This window comes from Lutra lutra, chromosome 6, assembly GCF_902655055.1.
Source record: "Lutra lutra chromosome 6, mLutLut1.2, whole genome shotgun sequence".
In the NCBI taxonomy this organism is placed as follows: Eukaryota; Metazoa; Chordata; class Mammalia; order Carnivora; family Mustelidae; genus Lutra; species Lutra lutra.
The window spans coordinates 54,634,665-54,650,913 of NC_062283.1; the positions used below are offsets into that span (position 1 = coordinate 54,634,665).

At 40.8% G+C, this 16,249-nt stretch overlaps 1 long non-coding RNA gene across 1 annotated transcript; it reads right to left on the reverse strand.

The window, feature by feature from the left end:
* Window positions 1-3,604: 3,604 nt before the first annotated feature.
* On the reverse strand, window positions 3,605-12,771 carry LOC125102744 (uncharacterized). The gene is made up of 2 exons (XR_007128182.1): window positions 12,674-12,771; window positions 3,605-6,429 (listed from the first exon to the last, which is right to left on the reverse strand). It is a non-coding gene; the product is annotated as an uncharacterized LOC125102744 (long non-coding RNA).
* Between the last annotated feature and the right edge of the window lie 3,478 nt (window positions 12,772-16,249).

Below are 16,249 nucleotides of genomic sequence, written 5' to 3' on the forward strand. Positions count from 1 at the left end.
ACCCAGAATCATGATCAATATAGCAAGAAATATTCAGATCCCAGCCAAACTAGGTTTCTCAACCCATGTCCCACATACACTAAACTCTGGAATCACAATGATATGAGTGGGTGGGCCTCTCACACTCCAGAAAACAATGAGAAAATATGGTACCTGGTAGCATACTTTCCTTCAGCCCCCACAGTTCCCAATTCTAGGAAATTCGGGGACCTTCTGTTTAGCTTGTTTCCTGCTAGCTTGCTAGGTGACATAAACAGCAGTACAACCTGGCAAGAACAGATGGGGACACACAAGCAGTGTTTGTTAAGAATAAAAAGCAACCCTATTCCTTTTGCTTATAGCAGCTAGCCTGCATAATCCCTTACCTGCCACTTCCCCGTTTTGTAATGAAGGGTCTTAGCCCGATTTACTACTAGGGATGCGTTGGAAACAATGGGCAATTGAAAGGGTAACCTTTATCTATCCTGCCCCCAAAAGCTAAATTATGGAAATTTCAGGCTGTCCAATATTTTTGCTATAAATTCTCAGACTGATGCAATCCTACACCCGTTTTAAAACTCGTTTGTGTCCACGTAAGGCAGTATGGCTGGACCAGACCCAGGTGGGGTAAAGATCGATGCTCACTTCATGCATCACTTTTTGTTCTCTTCCACCCAGTTTCATCATCCCGTATTTCTCCAGAAGAACCAGGTGTCCTGTAGGAGGGCTCTGCTCTCTAATGACTCACGAAATATTCCAAACCAAACTTTTTTTTTTCCTGCAAGACTTTAGTAGATTTCATTTCTAAGTGCGGAGTCATTGCTTTATGAATTGCTAATACCAATTTGTCTTTCTCTCTTTCTTTTTTCTTTACTGGACAATAAAGGGAATAGTTCGAGCTTTAACAACCAAGACATAAATAAGAGAAACAGCTCGAAAGCAGAACACTGTGTGCCTGTTAAACGATCAGCTCCTTTCAGATCCTCTGTAAGGATTAAGGACTAAATGAATCTTTTCACATATTGTTACTCGGACACAAGGCACAGAATCAACTTCATTCTTCTCCTTTGAACCAAAACGACAATCATACTGGGAAGCCCCCCCACCATCCCCTGAGTCAATTAAAGATCCTGTTACTGGAGTTATTTTAAATGGGTGTATATAAAAGCGCTAGGGGACAGATTGTAGGATATAATCCTCAACTGACAGAGGGGAATGTACTGAAAGTCCCCCAGGAGATCACCCATCTTGATGTTCGTGAGACACATGGTAGCAGAGAGGGACAAACCAATTTGAATGAGATAAGAAAAGCCAAGCTTTTTCTACCCTTCCCCCAAATCCTCAGCCACCTCACAAGCTGAACCTTTCAAACACACTTAGTGCTGAGGCAATTTGACATGGGTGGTAGATTAGCACACCCACACAATACAAACAGGGAGGGCACCTCCTTTATTGACGCCAACTTCGCAACATCAGCTGCTGCACGTAGGCCAAAAGCCAGCTCGGAAAGACCAGAATCGTAGCCTTAACTCTGTCTGTCTTCATTTGGAGGGCTCAACTGGGAGTCTGGGAGAAGAAAGTTCTATGGATTCTTGAAAAGTCCTGAGATGGACTAATTTTAGGAAGGAAAAAAAAAAATCTTTGGAATATGACTTTTTGTTTTTGTTTTTTGTTTTTGTATTTTGGCTAGGTTGTGGTGGTATTCAGCTGTCCCATTAGTGTGGGACAGCTGCCGGAGTCCGAGAGACCAGGATTCACCCATATCCAGATATAAGAGCAGAAATCTTGCACATTTTTCTAATTGCTTCATACCGTCTTATATTATTTAGAACCTTCATCCTTCTTGTACCTTTTCTCTGCTGGTTAAATCATAACGCTTACGGGGGGGAAATGGAGGGAACCTATCCCCACAGGCACACATTGTCACCGGCTTCGGCGTCTGTTCATGTAGCCCTGTCTCCATGCAGCGAGAAGGGAAGATTCCCCATAGTTTCTGCTGAAAAGGAGACCACGTGAGTAAAAGTAGAGGAGTTTGGCACATCCCTATGTTCAAATAAGGCTGTCTTATTCTTCGTTTTAACCTCTCACAGAAACAATGGGGTTAAAAACGATTTGAAAATGAGTTGCTTAGAGGCCAGTTTCCTCTTAGGCTAACAGTTGACTATGTATGTTTGTTTCCAAAGGTGTCATGTATCTTAAGTCCGAGCACACACTGAAGTCCACTTGCCCACTCAGAAATGTTTCCATCTCACTAGGCTTTATCTTCTTTACCTGACATCTCCTATTTCTTGCATAATGCCCACCACCAAAATGAATCAGTGGGCAAAATCTTTTTTTTTTTTTTTAAAGATTTTTTATTTATTTGTCAGAGAGAGAGGGAGAGAGAGCAAGCACAGACAGACAGAATGGCAGGCAGAGGCAGAGGGAGAAGCAGGCTCCCCACCAAGCAAGGAGCCCGATGTGGGACTCGATCCCAGGACCCTGGGATCATGACCTGAGCCGAAGGCAGCCGCTTAACCAACTGAGCCACCCAGGCGTCCCTTTTTTATTTTTTTTAAGGTTTTATTTATTTGTCAGAGAGAGAGAGAGAGAGAGAAAGAGAGCACAAGCAGTGTGAGTGGTAGAGGCAGGAGCAGGCTCTTCACTGAGCAAGGAACCTGATGTGGGACTCGATCCCAGGACCCTGGGATCATGACCTGAGCCAAAGGCAGACGTTTGACTGGCTGAGCCACCCAGATGTCCCAGTGGGCAAAATCTTAATAGCATCCATTTGAGACATTACCATCGGAAAATGAAAAGTAAGAATTTTGTTTTCTTCCCCCCCAACCAGATTTTAATATTTACTTCAATTACTTTTAGCCCTATACATTTTTTTGAAATCAGGGTATTCAATTTTCTGTTGAGTGACATTTAACTCACTCAGGTTTCCCACAGAATGTGTTGTTTTTTTTCTTGGTATGAACAAGATTTTCATTAAAATAGAGAATACTTGTGACCCAGTGGTGGAGACAAAAGACATAATACTGCTGAGAGATGTAAAAACATACGAAGTGGTGAAAAGAGTAAATGCTGAACGTGAATACGCACAGGGTCTCCTTCGTGGTCCTTTCAAGTATAGTTGGACGAAGGAAGTTAAAACTAGTGTCTCCTGAGAAAGCAGCCTCTGAAGAAATGGATATGAAGTTTTGGTCAGAGTATTGGTGTATCCACTTTACGGAAAACCCAGATTTCATGAGAGCAGGGATTTTCCCCAGGAATTCATGAACATTTTTTAGAGATGACAAAACTCAAATCCAGAAATGGAGCTGATAATCTGGAACCAATAGACATACTAAAGTCACATAAGTCCTTTCAAAACATGGTGCAAAGCTACCATAAAAATTTTTCAGCCTTCGGTGGGAGGGGGCAGGAGGGCAGGTTGGGAGCTTATGCAATTCCCTTATGGAACTATTTTGTTCTGCCCATCTGCATTAACTCATGCTATTGGAGTATACGTCTCAAAATTCCCAAGAACTACTGCCTGATAGCTCCACCAACCATTTATTGGTTTCTTGAAAGAACCTTTGATTTCACAGAATACTACTATTTCAGCACATTCTCTATATTTCCTTTTTTTTTTTCCCCACATACTGCTTATATCCTACAGACTCAAGAACATCTTGTTGGAAATAATCACGTGTTTTCCCATGGCCTTAGCCAATTATAAATAACTTTTGAGGTGTGGAAAAGAGAGACAAGATCATTATTTTCAGACCTATTCTCAAACTATATATTAGCTTATAAATTGCTTAATAACAATAACATTAAAATGATTAGTGTGAAATATGTTCAGAGGTGCTTTTGACCATCTCTCCAAGTAAAAAAATGCTAAGGAGCTCATAAATCATGAGTACTCATGCATTCATTTACCAAAGTGATAGCCCTAAGTATGTATACCAACTATTTTCCTATCCATTTTATGGGTGTGGTTCTGTAGAAGAATGTTCTTGTGTCTTTAAGTTTATTTTTCTGATGGTCTTATATGCTGAATATATACATATGGCTCAAAAAAAATAAAATTTTCTTTCAAATATTTATGATTCCTTTATGTCATCTCCATGTCTTATTAGTTAATGATTATTAGCTCCCTTTGTACATTTATAAGAAATTGGTCTGATTTCCAATCTATGTCATTAAATTACTAGGTTCGCACAACCTGCCAATGTGCCCAGTACAGTGCCTTGTACAGAAATGATGGTAAATTCAACTTGTTTATCATATGTCATTTCCTCTCCTTTTTTGTTTATTCTTAAAATCTGATAGAGAGTTGAGGGAAATGAAAGATCCACCCTCCATCTGGACTCAAGGAGTCTCTTTTCCATGTTTGAATGGTCTAGGTAAATGAATCTCTGATGTACACGGTACAAAATATGATGGCGCACTTCCCCAATTATGGTCACCATCTTGTGCCTAGTATCACAGAGAAAGTAGGAAATCACCTTTTCTAAAAGAGCAGCCAACTTCTTAAAATATTTTCGTGCTTCGTAGACAAAGACTTTTATCCTAACTACTAAAAATGCAAACAAACAAACAAACAAACCCCAAACCCAAACAAACAAAAATCTGAAATTCTGCTTCTTTTGTGTTTTTTCCCATTTCTAATTCCATTGACTTAACTTCAGCGCCCAGAACTATCTTCCCACCTTGGGCAGTCAATCATGCCCCATGGAGCAAGAGCCCTCAAGCTGGGGATATTGGATACAGTGAGGAAAATACTATAAACTGTAAATCAAAGATGATGTCTGGTTTATGAGAATTTTGCCTGAAGTCACATTTTTATTCCCCAAAGCCTCTTTGCTAAAGCATTTATTATGGATCTTAATTCCTCTTGCAAACTTAGTTAATACTCATGGATATCTTTTGCATACAGAGCAGGGCACATGCCATCAGAACTGATGTGTCTGTCTGGCAAGTGCAGAGCGGAGCAGAGTCGATTATAGAGAGGAAAGTGGACAGCTGAAGGATTCACTGCCTAAACAAAATGCAGCAAAACCCTTCCCTCTGTGAGCCATTCTGGACATCCTGGGCCTTCGTACTGCCTGCTTACGACCGTTCGCTGGAAAGTTCACTTTGAGAAAAAGTAGTCCTCTATGTTCCCCAAAAGCAACTTCATAACTAGCTTTGAAATGATTAGAAAAAGTTTGCTCTCTTCCTTCCAATGTTTATTTAATTCATATTTCTGAAGTTTTCTGGCTTGGTTTCACTTGAAAGTCAACATTCTTGGCTTCCTCCTCTTGTCTCAGCATGTTGAAGTTGAGGTGGTGCTCTTTCTTGTTTCCTTAAAAGTTCTTGCCAGCGCCCTGGGCATTGTCTTCTGTTCATCTTCTAGGAGTCCCCAATAAATACGTGCCTGATTTTTCCATTCAGTCAAAAATTAAATCTCACTTTCTTTACACGTGAACAGAATTCTCTCCATTCACGGAGGTATCTTACATTGGTGCCTTCCCAATGCCCGGAAAAATCAGGCTTTGTAAACTCCTAAAAATGCCCCCCATCCTTCTTCACCCCCAGCTCCACATCAAGATATGGCTGACTAACTGTCAAGGCCACAAGTCAGGTTGTCCCACCTCTGTGTGATCACCTGTCACATCCTGATGCAACAGACTTCTGTGGACAGAGATTTCCATACCCTACTCCTAGGTTTTGCTCACTGACTTTAAGCAAAATTCTCTACAGTCAAATTCTGGACTTATAAAGGCATACAGATGGCTTCCTGAGAGTCAGTTAAAATACATTTTGATCTGGATGGAAGAAAAACATGTTCTCCCTTGGAATATGCCATCTTTCCCCAGTGCTCAGAAAGGTATTTTTGGTTGCGTCCACATAAATGCATCTCCGAGGAAAACAGTTCCGGAACCCACACCAGCAAAGCCTCACCCCCTGTCGCCACACGGCACTATTCAGCGTTTGCTCTGTTCCTTCAGGCAGTTGCAATTCACTATCATTGTATTGTTGTTCTTTTTCTCTCTTTTGGATGACATTCCCTGTTAAATCCAAGACCTGTGAGGGTACCAAAAGTTACCTCTTTGATACTAGCTTTTTGGATTCCCAGGGCTGGTTTGATCATTCCAAGCCTCCTTGGCACTAGATATTGCCCATGTGTATGTGATTGTCTTGCTGATACACAGGCCTGGCATTAAGCCAGAGCTTAAGATGATGAAATCAATGAGAAAAGGAACTGCTCACTGATGTATTGTAAACAGTTCCTTGGGAATTCTATGCTAGAGGGGAACCATCCGGGAGTGAAAATTATGTCGAGCTTCAGGTAGACCCTTTCCCTGCTTTTCCCTAGCCCAGTCTCCTTGAGCTGAGATACACAGGCCCCAGGAAGGGTCCGGAAGGGTGCTCTGAAATTTTCAGCACAAGCAACCAAAGAAGTGATGAGAAATTCACTTGCACTTTTTTGGAGTCCTACAAAAAAAGAAAGCCAAAATCATAGGCTGAAGGGTACCTAGATTTTGAAGAGTTAATTTAGTTAATTTAGTTTCTTCAGTATACCAATGTATCTTTCACTTTCCCACCCACCTGGAGTGAAAGGGCTGGTTTCAGAATTCTGTCTTTTCACCTCTTCATCATGTACGTGTCCTCCTTTCAATGATGCCCCTCTCAGGTTCCCCGTGTCCGTATGCTTTCTCTCTCCACCTCATCTTTCTATTTGTCTCTTCATTCCAAAAATGTTCATTAAATATTGGATTTTAGTTCACACTGAAGAAGAAATGATGGATAACATCTGTGTATAAAGAAAGATTGCAGACACCGTATTTAAGAATATGAGAAAAGACTGGAACTCTTACTGTGAATTTTAGGAATTAACACAGGGGAACAAGGTCAGCGGGAGAGAAGCTTAATCAAGACCCAGAACATCGTGCGAGGCAGACAGTTACTCTTCTCCATCCATATGGTCTCTGTCTGAGAAAATGGTAACTTTATGGTATTTTCCCCATGAAGATGCCCTGCCCCCTGACATACACCAGCTCTAACCTTGAAGGATATAACAAATAGGAATAAATATATGATTAACTCGTCTGAGAATCTGAGGCATTCTAATAGGATGGTGCAATCCAAGAGCCGTATTATATTCTTATATTCCAATAGTTCCACCTTCTAGGTCAGACTGCTGGTGTCATCCTCCAAAGTCTCTTGTTTTAATACATGGCTCAGATGTGGTGATTCACAAACCATGTAAGATCATACATCTTGCCCGTAATGAGTGATCATTCATCCATTTTATCAACAAATTGAATGCTTTTTACTGGCCAGGAACTCAGATGGCTCACAGAACACTGTTTATCAACCAGGGTGCCCCACTGCATGGCACTGTTTACCACATATTCGGGAAATAACTTTTGAGTAGGCACTTGATGCCAGACCCTTTTCTTACTACTGTGAACACAGTAGTTGTCGTGGCAAAGACCTTCTTTGCATAGAGCAGGGCTTTATTTTTTTTTAAACAAAGAATTTCAAAAACTTTTTCACAAGGAATTTCCAAAAAATCCCCCACAAGATTGCACCCTCACTGATTCGCACTCCAATACACCTTTCCGAGGACAGATTTGAGTGATTTCCCTATGTTCTTCCATATGTATGTCACACAGGAGAGTATTAAAATTAGCATTTTGTGCATGAAACATTTTTGGCAGGTACTTTTTTTTTATTTTATTTTTTATAAACATATATGGCAGGTACTTTTTAATGAAACTGAGCAGGTTTTACAATGAACAACCCCCAAATCCATTCAATTTATCGCACTAAATTCAGAAAACTATCTATTGAATGATGGCAGCCTCCACCAACACAAGACCCAAAGCATAGATCCTCAGTACTTGGTTGGATTTATAACATACTTTGATCATTGAGTTCCATTTGGTTATTAGGAACAGATTCAAGTTCTGTGTGGATTTGCTACCATGCAATGACCTGAGGTGTGTATAACTTTGGGAAAAGTATTACCATCAATACTTAAGAGCTCCACCCTTAAGATCTATACACTGCTGTGAATACTGAATGAGGGAATGATCTAGAATCTGAACTGACATCTGTTTAAATCCTCCATGCCAGGTTTTGCTTGAGCTTGGTGGAGATGGGAAGGGTTAATGATGGTGTTACTGAAACTTCCTTTTTCATTTCCAAATCCTTGCCAATTTCTCTCTGTATCTCAGGTACATTCTTTCCATCCTACTCTGTACTTATCTGATTCCTCTTTGGTAGAAGTTGGTCCTCAGACACTTGAAATTTGCAACTTTCCTAGCAAATCCAGACATCAGAGTTACAGCTTGGTAAAAAAAGAGAGAGAGAGAGAGAGAATTAGTAACTACGTCAGTCTTTGCTAGACCTTGTTTTCCTAACTGCCAAGACCTTTCTTTCTAAAACCAAAGTCTCAGGATGCTGCGGTGGCTCAGTCATTTAAGCATCTGTCTTTGGCTCAGGTCATGATCCCAGTAGAGATCAAGTCCAGCATCAGTTTCCTTGATTAGCAGGAAGTCTCCTCTCTCTACCTGCTGTTCCCCCTGCTTGTGCTTGTGTTCTCTCTCTCTCTCTCTCTCTGACAAATAAAATCCTTAAAAAAAATTTGTTTTTAAACCAATGTCTCCTGTCACTCCAAATCTACCCCAGGAAGGACTTGCCAGGTGTTAGGGAAGCATTAGGGCAGTGATATAATCTCCCCAAGGGCCTTTCACCGTCCATCTTGCTTGATTCCTGCAGGACCTCTCTCATTTGGGATCCTCACTTCCTTCCTTATCCCTCTGTTTAGATCACCCAGATGCAGACTTTCTTCAATGCACATTAACACATCTGCGTCCATCAGAATCTTGTTAAATTGTTAGTGAGATGTGTTTGGTATACGTGAACAAAAGAGCCAGGCAACATAATTTTAAAAATGTCAACCAGTGGTGCACATTTGCCTATTAACTTAGGGGTGAAAAGCTACCCACTGGGGACTATATGTCCAGAAGTGGTAGGCAACAGAGCCTCAGTCCAAAGAATCTATTGTTAAGTCGCAGGCCTTCACAAAAGTGCAAATGCTGTACGTTGGGGATGATTCACCGTGAGTTAAATTTTTAGAAAAAGACAGAAGAGAATGTGAATTCTGGGTAGTCGGGTAGCCCAACACCTCCCATTAGGGAAATTGGTCAGCACAGTCCTAATTAGGGCTGTATTTTATTAACAACAACAACAGCAACAATAAAAAGTGACAATCAGTAGAGCAAAGACAGTTCTCATCAGTATCTCTGTCCTGGGAAGCCCACCGCTCCACAAAGGTCCATTACGCGGCACTCGTAACTTCGAAGACCTTTGCAAGTGCCATGTAGTGATTAAGAAGGGAGGAGTGAGAGCCTGAACAATGCCAGAATCTTAACACAACATCTGCGGGTAACTTCATGAATCCCGGATAAAAACAACGTTCTCAGTATTTCCAGGAATTCAATATAATCTTCAGTAAAAAATGTGGGAACTTACTGGAGGAGCAACAAAGGGGATTTAATGCATTTTAAAAAGTGAAAAAAAAAAAAACATACAGTGTCTGAAATTATTTGGTTTAAAAGTGGTGAGCTGGAGATCTCTGAATATACAGAGACCTCGATTTGCCTTTTCCAAGAAATTTACCCGGGCTTACCCACTTCCTCTAATTTTTAACTTGTCATATTCTCAACTTTAACGCACTGGATCCCACATAATTCTGCCGCTGCTTGTAAACTGCGCGTCAGTTGTTGGGTGTGTTTATGTCTCATTTCCTTTATCATGTTACGAACTAAGCAGCCGCGTGTTTCCTCCTCACCCTGTGCCTCTTTTCGCATCGAAGGCTGCTGAGCTGTGCGTGGTGTGCAGTCAGAAATGCCTATTGAATGAACTTCTTGTCTATGTTGATCCTATTAACCAGATAATTGCCTAATCTCCACTTGGCTTTGTGCTCTATAGGCACAACATAACAGGTGAAGTGAATAAAAGCTCTCTTCAAGCAAATACGCTCATGAATGGGGTCTTTTTCTGAGAGGGCATGGTCGCCTGTACCTCTGGAAGACAATGATCATCTCACACCAATGAGCAGATTAGACCCAGAGCAAAGTTGACCCAAAAGATCAGATTTAGTATCAACACAAACAAATCTTTACAGAGGAGAAAGCAGGGGGAGGCTGCACACCCACCAGCACTTTGCCTTCCCGTCTCCACTTTTCTCGGAGCAGACATCTGAACCACAGACATTCCAATCACCATCCACGCTGTTTACTTGGGCTGGGGCAAAACTCAATAAGATCGATTCCAAGTTGCAGAGCCAGATGTACAGAGGAGGAGAGCTGTGGTATGAATGCAAAAGAAAAAGAGAGAGAGAGAAAAGATAGGAAAAGAAAAAGAATCTGTGCTCACACAGATGATCGTCTGGTCACTAAACATGTCCTGAGTTTGTGGGGGAAAAAATCCACCTCTCAACACATCCATTGTGTCTGAGTTAATCAGATACAGTTAACCGGCATTTCAGGGGACGTTCTGTGATTCCTGAAGGTCAAGAACGTTCACTCTGAAGAAAGTTATTTCAAGCAGCTACCTGTATGTCTTATATCCCGACTCTTGATACATTTAAAAAAAATAAATAAATAAATATGTGACCCATCGTAATATTTTCATATTGGGTAACTACAGAGAATATTTTGGCAAGGGTACTTAATCTAAAATGTTCAATTTTAATCAGTTTGAACTATGGTCTGTCTTTCTGTGAACTGAAAGCCACCAATCAATTTTCCTTTATCTTTTTTTCTGTTTTTCTTACCCAAGGCAATGCCTTTTGTAAAAGGGTATTTATTTTTAATGGATTTTTTAATGAATTTTTCAGTCAAGCTATTAATAATGCCATTAATTATAGGCAGCTTGTATTAAAGTGCACACTGGCCTCTTAATCCTGACCCCCAGCTATTGGCTCGCAGCTAATCCAGCCTGGTGCTTGGCAGAGAAGGGCAGGACTCAGCCAGTGGCTGCTAGGAGACAGGATGGGGAAAGGCAGGACCATGGGATAAGAGGGAGGAGGGCTCAAATAGAACGTTTCGTCTCTTCTTTGCCAGAGGGCCTGAAGTTTAAAGCCAGATGATGTGTGAGTGGGGTGGGATAATCCCGTAGATGCCACGCAAGCACTTAGGAAGAACTTCCCAGTGGAAGGGCTTTGCTCTGCCTTCCAGGCCTGGCCGGGTTGATAACCCCACAGGAACACTGAGCTCCCTCACCTGAGGCGATCATGTGCCACTGCCTGGGCTTCAATCTGCTTAAATCGACCAGACAGAAGCTTCGGCCACATAATGGATTCCAATCCCTAGCTTTCTATCCTTCCCCGCCCCAGCTTCCCAGGGTTAGGAAGAGTGTTTAATTACCATTCGCTTTCAAGATAATTCGATGTTCCAGGATTTCACCCATTAGTGAGAAGGCCGCTGTGGGTTTCTGGCACTGGGCATGGTGTGTATTTTTAGGAATGTTGGCAGGTAGCACAGGCAAACTCTCAGGTTTCTGGGAGGAACGGCATGCTCTGGGGCGTCTTTTGCTGATTGTTACGATGGACGTGGGGGCTCCGTTTCAAAGGAGGAACTCAGCTTAATCTGTAGTTGTGGGGAAAAGGTTTCAGGGGGCTACAGCAGCCCAAACGGGAGAGCGGAAATGTGAACACTAACGACCAGAAAACGGGGAAAGGAGACATACCCTCGCGAAAGCTCACGGCTGAATGAGATTTTTATCAGGATCCTGAGACAAAAAGACAGGAAAAGAGGAGCTCGTGGGTCTTCCTGAAGCACCTTATTTTGTCTCTCAAAAGCAAGTGGTTGCATGTAATTGGTATGAGAGAAAATATTATTTCTAATAACAAGTCCATGCCAATCAAAATAAACAATAACTCCACGGCATTAGTCTATGAAGGACAACATAACAGCCCTCTTCTGGTGCCATGATTTTGATGTGAACCCAGGCGAAACTTCACTCTTGATAAATACCCCCAAATAAGTCTGGGTTTAATTCTTTAAAGACATGAAACAATTTTTAGGGGTTTCTTCCCCATCAGGTTGTGAAATAAACATTTACATCATGGGTGGAAATGGAGGAGTTGCATGAGGAGTTCCTTTCAGAACCAACTGATTTATTACTGACACTTGACTTTTACTTTCTCAACTATAAACATCATCAGTTTCTCATCTGCCTAAAAGGATTCCTGAAATTAAAAATAGAACAGTGTATTAATGGGTTGTTTTGAAGAGGACAAATTAGAAAAGTATCGTAACGTTAGATTGAACGGCTTCATCGTGTAACCGGTACATATTATACGGCTTGTGTGGGTCTGGTATTGTCATCCTTGGGAATGGAATGATGAACAAAAACAGCATAGTTCTACCATTCCAGGTCTTAAAGTGAACCCAGGTCCCTTGGTAATGCCAACACCTACCCTCCTCCCCAAAATGTTTTCTCCCCATCTCTGCCAGAGATCTCTGCCAGATATATCTGCCAGATAGGAAAGGAAAATTAATTTAGGGTTTGATAGTATGCATGCCACCACCAAAATGTTCCTAAAGAATACTGGAGAGGTCCAATATCAAGGACATAGAAGATAACTTGTTGCCTCCATTACATCTACCTTTGACGAGCAGAACATGTTCTAATGAAGCTAAGAGCACGTAGCTTGATTCACCTATGACAATCCTCTCTGAAGATATCTGATGAAGTTATCATGCGGAAGAGTTGTATGGGGCATTAACTCACCACCACCGGGAGCTACTGGGCTCAAGGATCTGTCGTTACATCGTCTGTCAAGAAATATGAAGAAATTCCCTCTCCAGTTCATCACTTTCTGGCCTAAGTCCATGCTCTTCTAAGCTCCAGGCACTCGGATGGTCAAGCCATACCCTGACCTCTAGACAGAGTAAGCAGAAATATTCTCCATACGCCCCAGACAGTTACTCAATTTACCTTATTTTCTTGGTATATGGGAAAATTGGGATTATAATCTCAAAGGCTAAGTGGAGTTCTCCTATATATCACCAATAGCTCCTACGTTTGACTTCCCACCAAACTCAGTTTTGGGGGAGCAAGTTTTTTCAATTTTTTCAGTCTAGCTCAGTGAAAGACAGAACTGACACTCAAAACCCCTGAGTGAATAAGAGAGTAAAGTGGAAATGCTGAAATGAGATGAATGTAAAGTAAGATGGGAGGGAATTAAAATTTTGTGTTCAGGGAAGTTGGTTCCTGGTAAACTGTCCCTGAAACACATAATCCTCTTATTCTTTCTTTGACCCCTAACTTAGTCATCCACAAGCTGGAAACACTTGAAAATGTTATTTAACCTCTCTAGTCTACTGTTTACTCATCTTTAAAATGGGAGTCAAAGACTCTATTTCTCAGGGTAAGGAATGCAAAATCCCCATAAAAGACAATGAGTAGAAGCTCAGTATATGGTAGTAAGCTTATCATTACAATTGTTGCCTCCTAATACGGCTTCAATTAAAACCGTATCGCATGTATCGCATGGCATCCTTTTTTTTTGTTGTTGTTGTTTGGGTATTTTGGAACATGGCTTTTCCAGGAAAATAACTATGCCCATTCCTTGATATGACTCCTATGCTTTACTACATGGGCTTGCTGTCTTGATGTATCTGGAGATAAGACCTCATAGGCTGCTCTTTGACTGTAACAGCTTATAGATCTTGAAGCCAGCTTCACACCATTAACTGATGCAAAGGCAAACAGAATTCTCAGCTTAACATTACTTAGAGCCTTCCTAGTTCCTCTGTGAAATTCTACATGCTTAAAAATATGCGGAATCATTTTCTAATACAAAGGCTTAATGTTACGGATGGCTTCTCAGGTTTCAAACTCAAAATCCAACTCAGATGAGACAAACCATTCCACTCAGTTTACTGTTGCTCTGCTACCTGAGTGGAGATGAGGAAAAGACTGTGTGGCTTTATTTTATGAGCACTCGACCTGAAACTCGCTAAAGGAATACTCTGTACTCAGGTTTCTGAGCTGGGCATTCTTTCCACCAGATAAATGGGTTTGTAAATTATGTCATAATACAAGCAGTAGAGTGAAGGTAGATTGCTGGTGACGGGCTCAAGATATTCTGGAAGCCCAGGTTATGTGGGTACGGCCATGGTGCCTCTCTCAGAAGATAACAGCAGTTAGAGCGTAATGGTTGGTTTAGTCGTCCCAAAGTGTTGGGGGTTTTCTATGTTTGGTGTTCTGTAGTAACTAAAAACTTCAAAATTTTTCAGGACAAGTAAAACCTAAGTTTACTTAGCTGATTTCAAGTCTTTTGATGGTTTTATCACATAACCAAAACTCTTCCCACTTTTTCCTCAGACTTTTTCCTGGGAAGCCGAGCTTCCTGTAGCTGTGATGGGGAAAACTTGAAAGTTGACTCAAAGCCCAATATTTGATGTTAGCTTCATTATCAAGCCAGACCAGTCAGAGTCCTAGAAGGTTCCTAGTTCATTTAGATGCTTGTAGCACAGATCAGAGCTGTGAACAAGACAGAAAGTTGTTCTCTTATACAACATTCATTTTGGAATAAATACAGGACTCAGAGGCCAGGTTTTCTGATAATAACAACAACAACAACAAAACAGGGTTTAGTTACTTAGGCAATATGTTTCAGTCAATATATATTTTATGTCTCTCTTCAAGCCAGCTCTTCAATGTCTTAACCCACTTTTATCTACAGTTTTCACAATTTTTATATTTTTATTGGTTATGTGGAAATTAAAGTACAACTTCTATGACATTTTTCAAAAGAAAAGTTTTGTGAAAAGAGTAGCATAATCTCTGAGTTCAGCTTAGTTTTACTGACTGTGCCATCAACTCGATTCATATTCTTTCTCCAGTGAGAGATACTGTAGCTTTGTACACAGTGGAAGCTGTTGCAGAATATAAATCCTACACTTAAACAGATTTAAAATAAGTCAGGTACAAGATAAGATAAATATTTCTGAGATAAGATTGAGAAGGATCTAATTGTTGTCCCGAGGGGTATAAAATAAAACACAGAATTTTTTGGTACATCAAGGTTGGAATTATCAGATGAGGCCTTAAGGAACTTAATTTTATAATGCTTCTGACCCTCTTTTCCTCCCCAACCATTCCCTAGTAAAGAGCACAACATATTTAGTTTCTGTCTGAGGAGAAAGCAATCTGTGCTATATCCTACATAAAAGTCGTGACTCACTTTCCCCAATTCCTTGTTCACTATGCCGTGCCACTCTATGAAATGGAATGGAATAAGCCCTTGTTTTTATATGGCAGCCCACCTAAAGTTTACAAACTGGTTTAACATAATTCATTTCTTCATACTATCCATGTGGTAACCATAAGTAGTAGATAGAAAAGAGACTGTTATCACCACTTTATAGATTAGGAAATTCAGGCTCAGAAAATTCAAGATAAGTTTACCATCACTTAACTTTAAATGTCTGAGTTAGAATTTGATTCCCGATCACCTGAATCCCCCATACATGCTTTCCATCACACCAAGCAATACTCATGGTACTTACAGTTGACAGGAGTTAACCTGGCTTTCTATAATGTGTGAACAAAAAGTTATGATAGAAACTGGTTCGTATGTTGAATTATATGAAGTCAATTTCCTTGCAACCCTAGCATTCTAATGGTGTTTCTGGACCATGCTGGAATATTTAGTTTATACTGTGAGGAACATGAGGACCCCAACTAGAACCATCTTTCTCTCCCCTTGCAAGTGCTAGAGATAGTCCTCACAGGGTTTCTGGTTCCACATCAGATAAGAGAAGGAGACATAACATCTGCAGTGAAAGACCATAAAAATTAAAAATAAATCTTTGAACAAATCCAGCTCACTAAAAGTATAAATTAGTCAATCAAGGAAGGTGATTTCCCCCAAGATACCTTTGAAAATCAAATAGTAACCTAAGAATTCTGAAGGCAAGATGGGCTAAAATGAATTTTTGAATTATTCCAGGTCTATCCAACTCAATTCCCCGCCCAACTGGTGGTGGGTGTGAAGGATGGGGGAGGCCCAGAGGATGAAACAAGCTCTCTTAGGGTCTTCAACTGCAGGTAAATGATCTGGGGAAGTGACTCCTGTTCAGACTCAATCAGGGAAAGGAAATTAGTTGTTCTGGACTCCTCTTCCTTCCATTTTTCAATTAATTTATTGGCAGGGCAAAATAGTATGTTGCCAAACCGTTTACCTTTTATACATGGTCAGTCAGGTGTCTTCCTCTTTTCCTCTCTC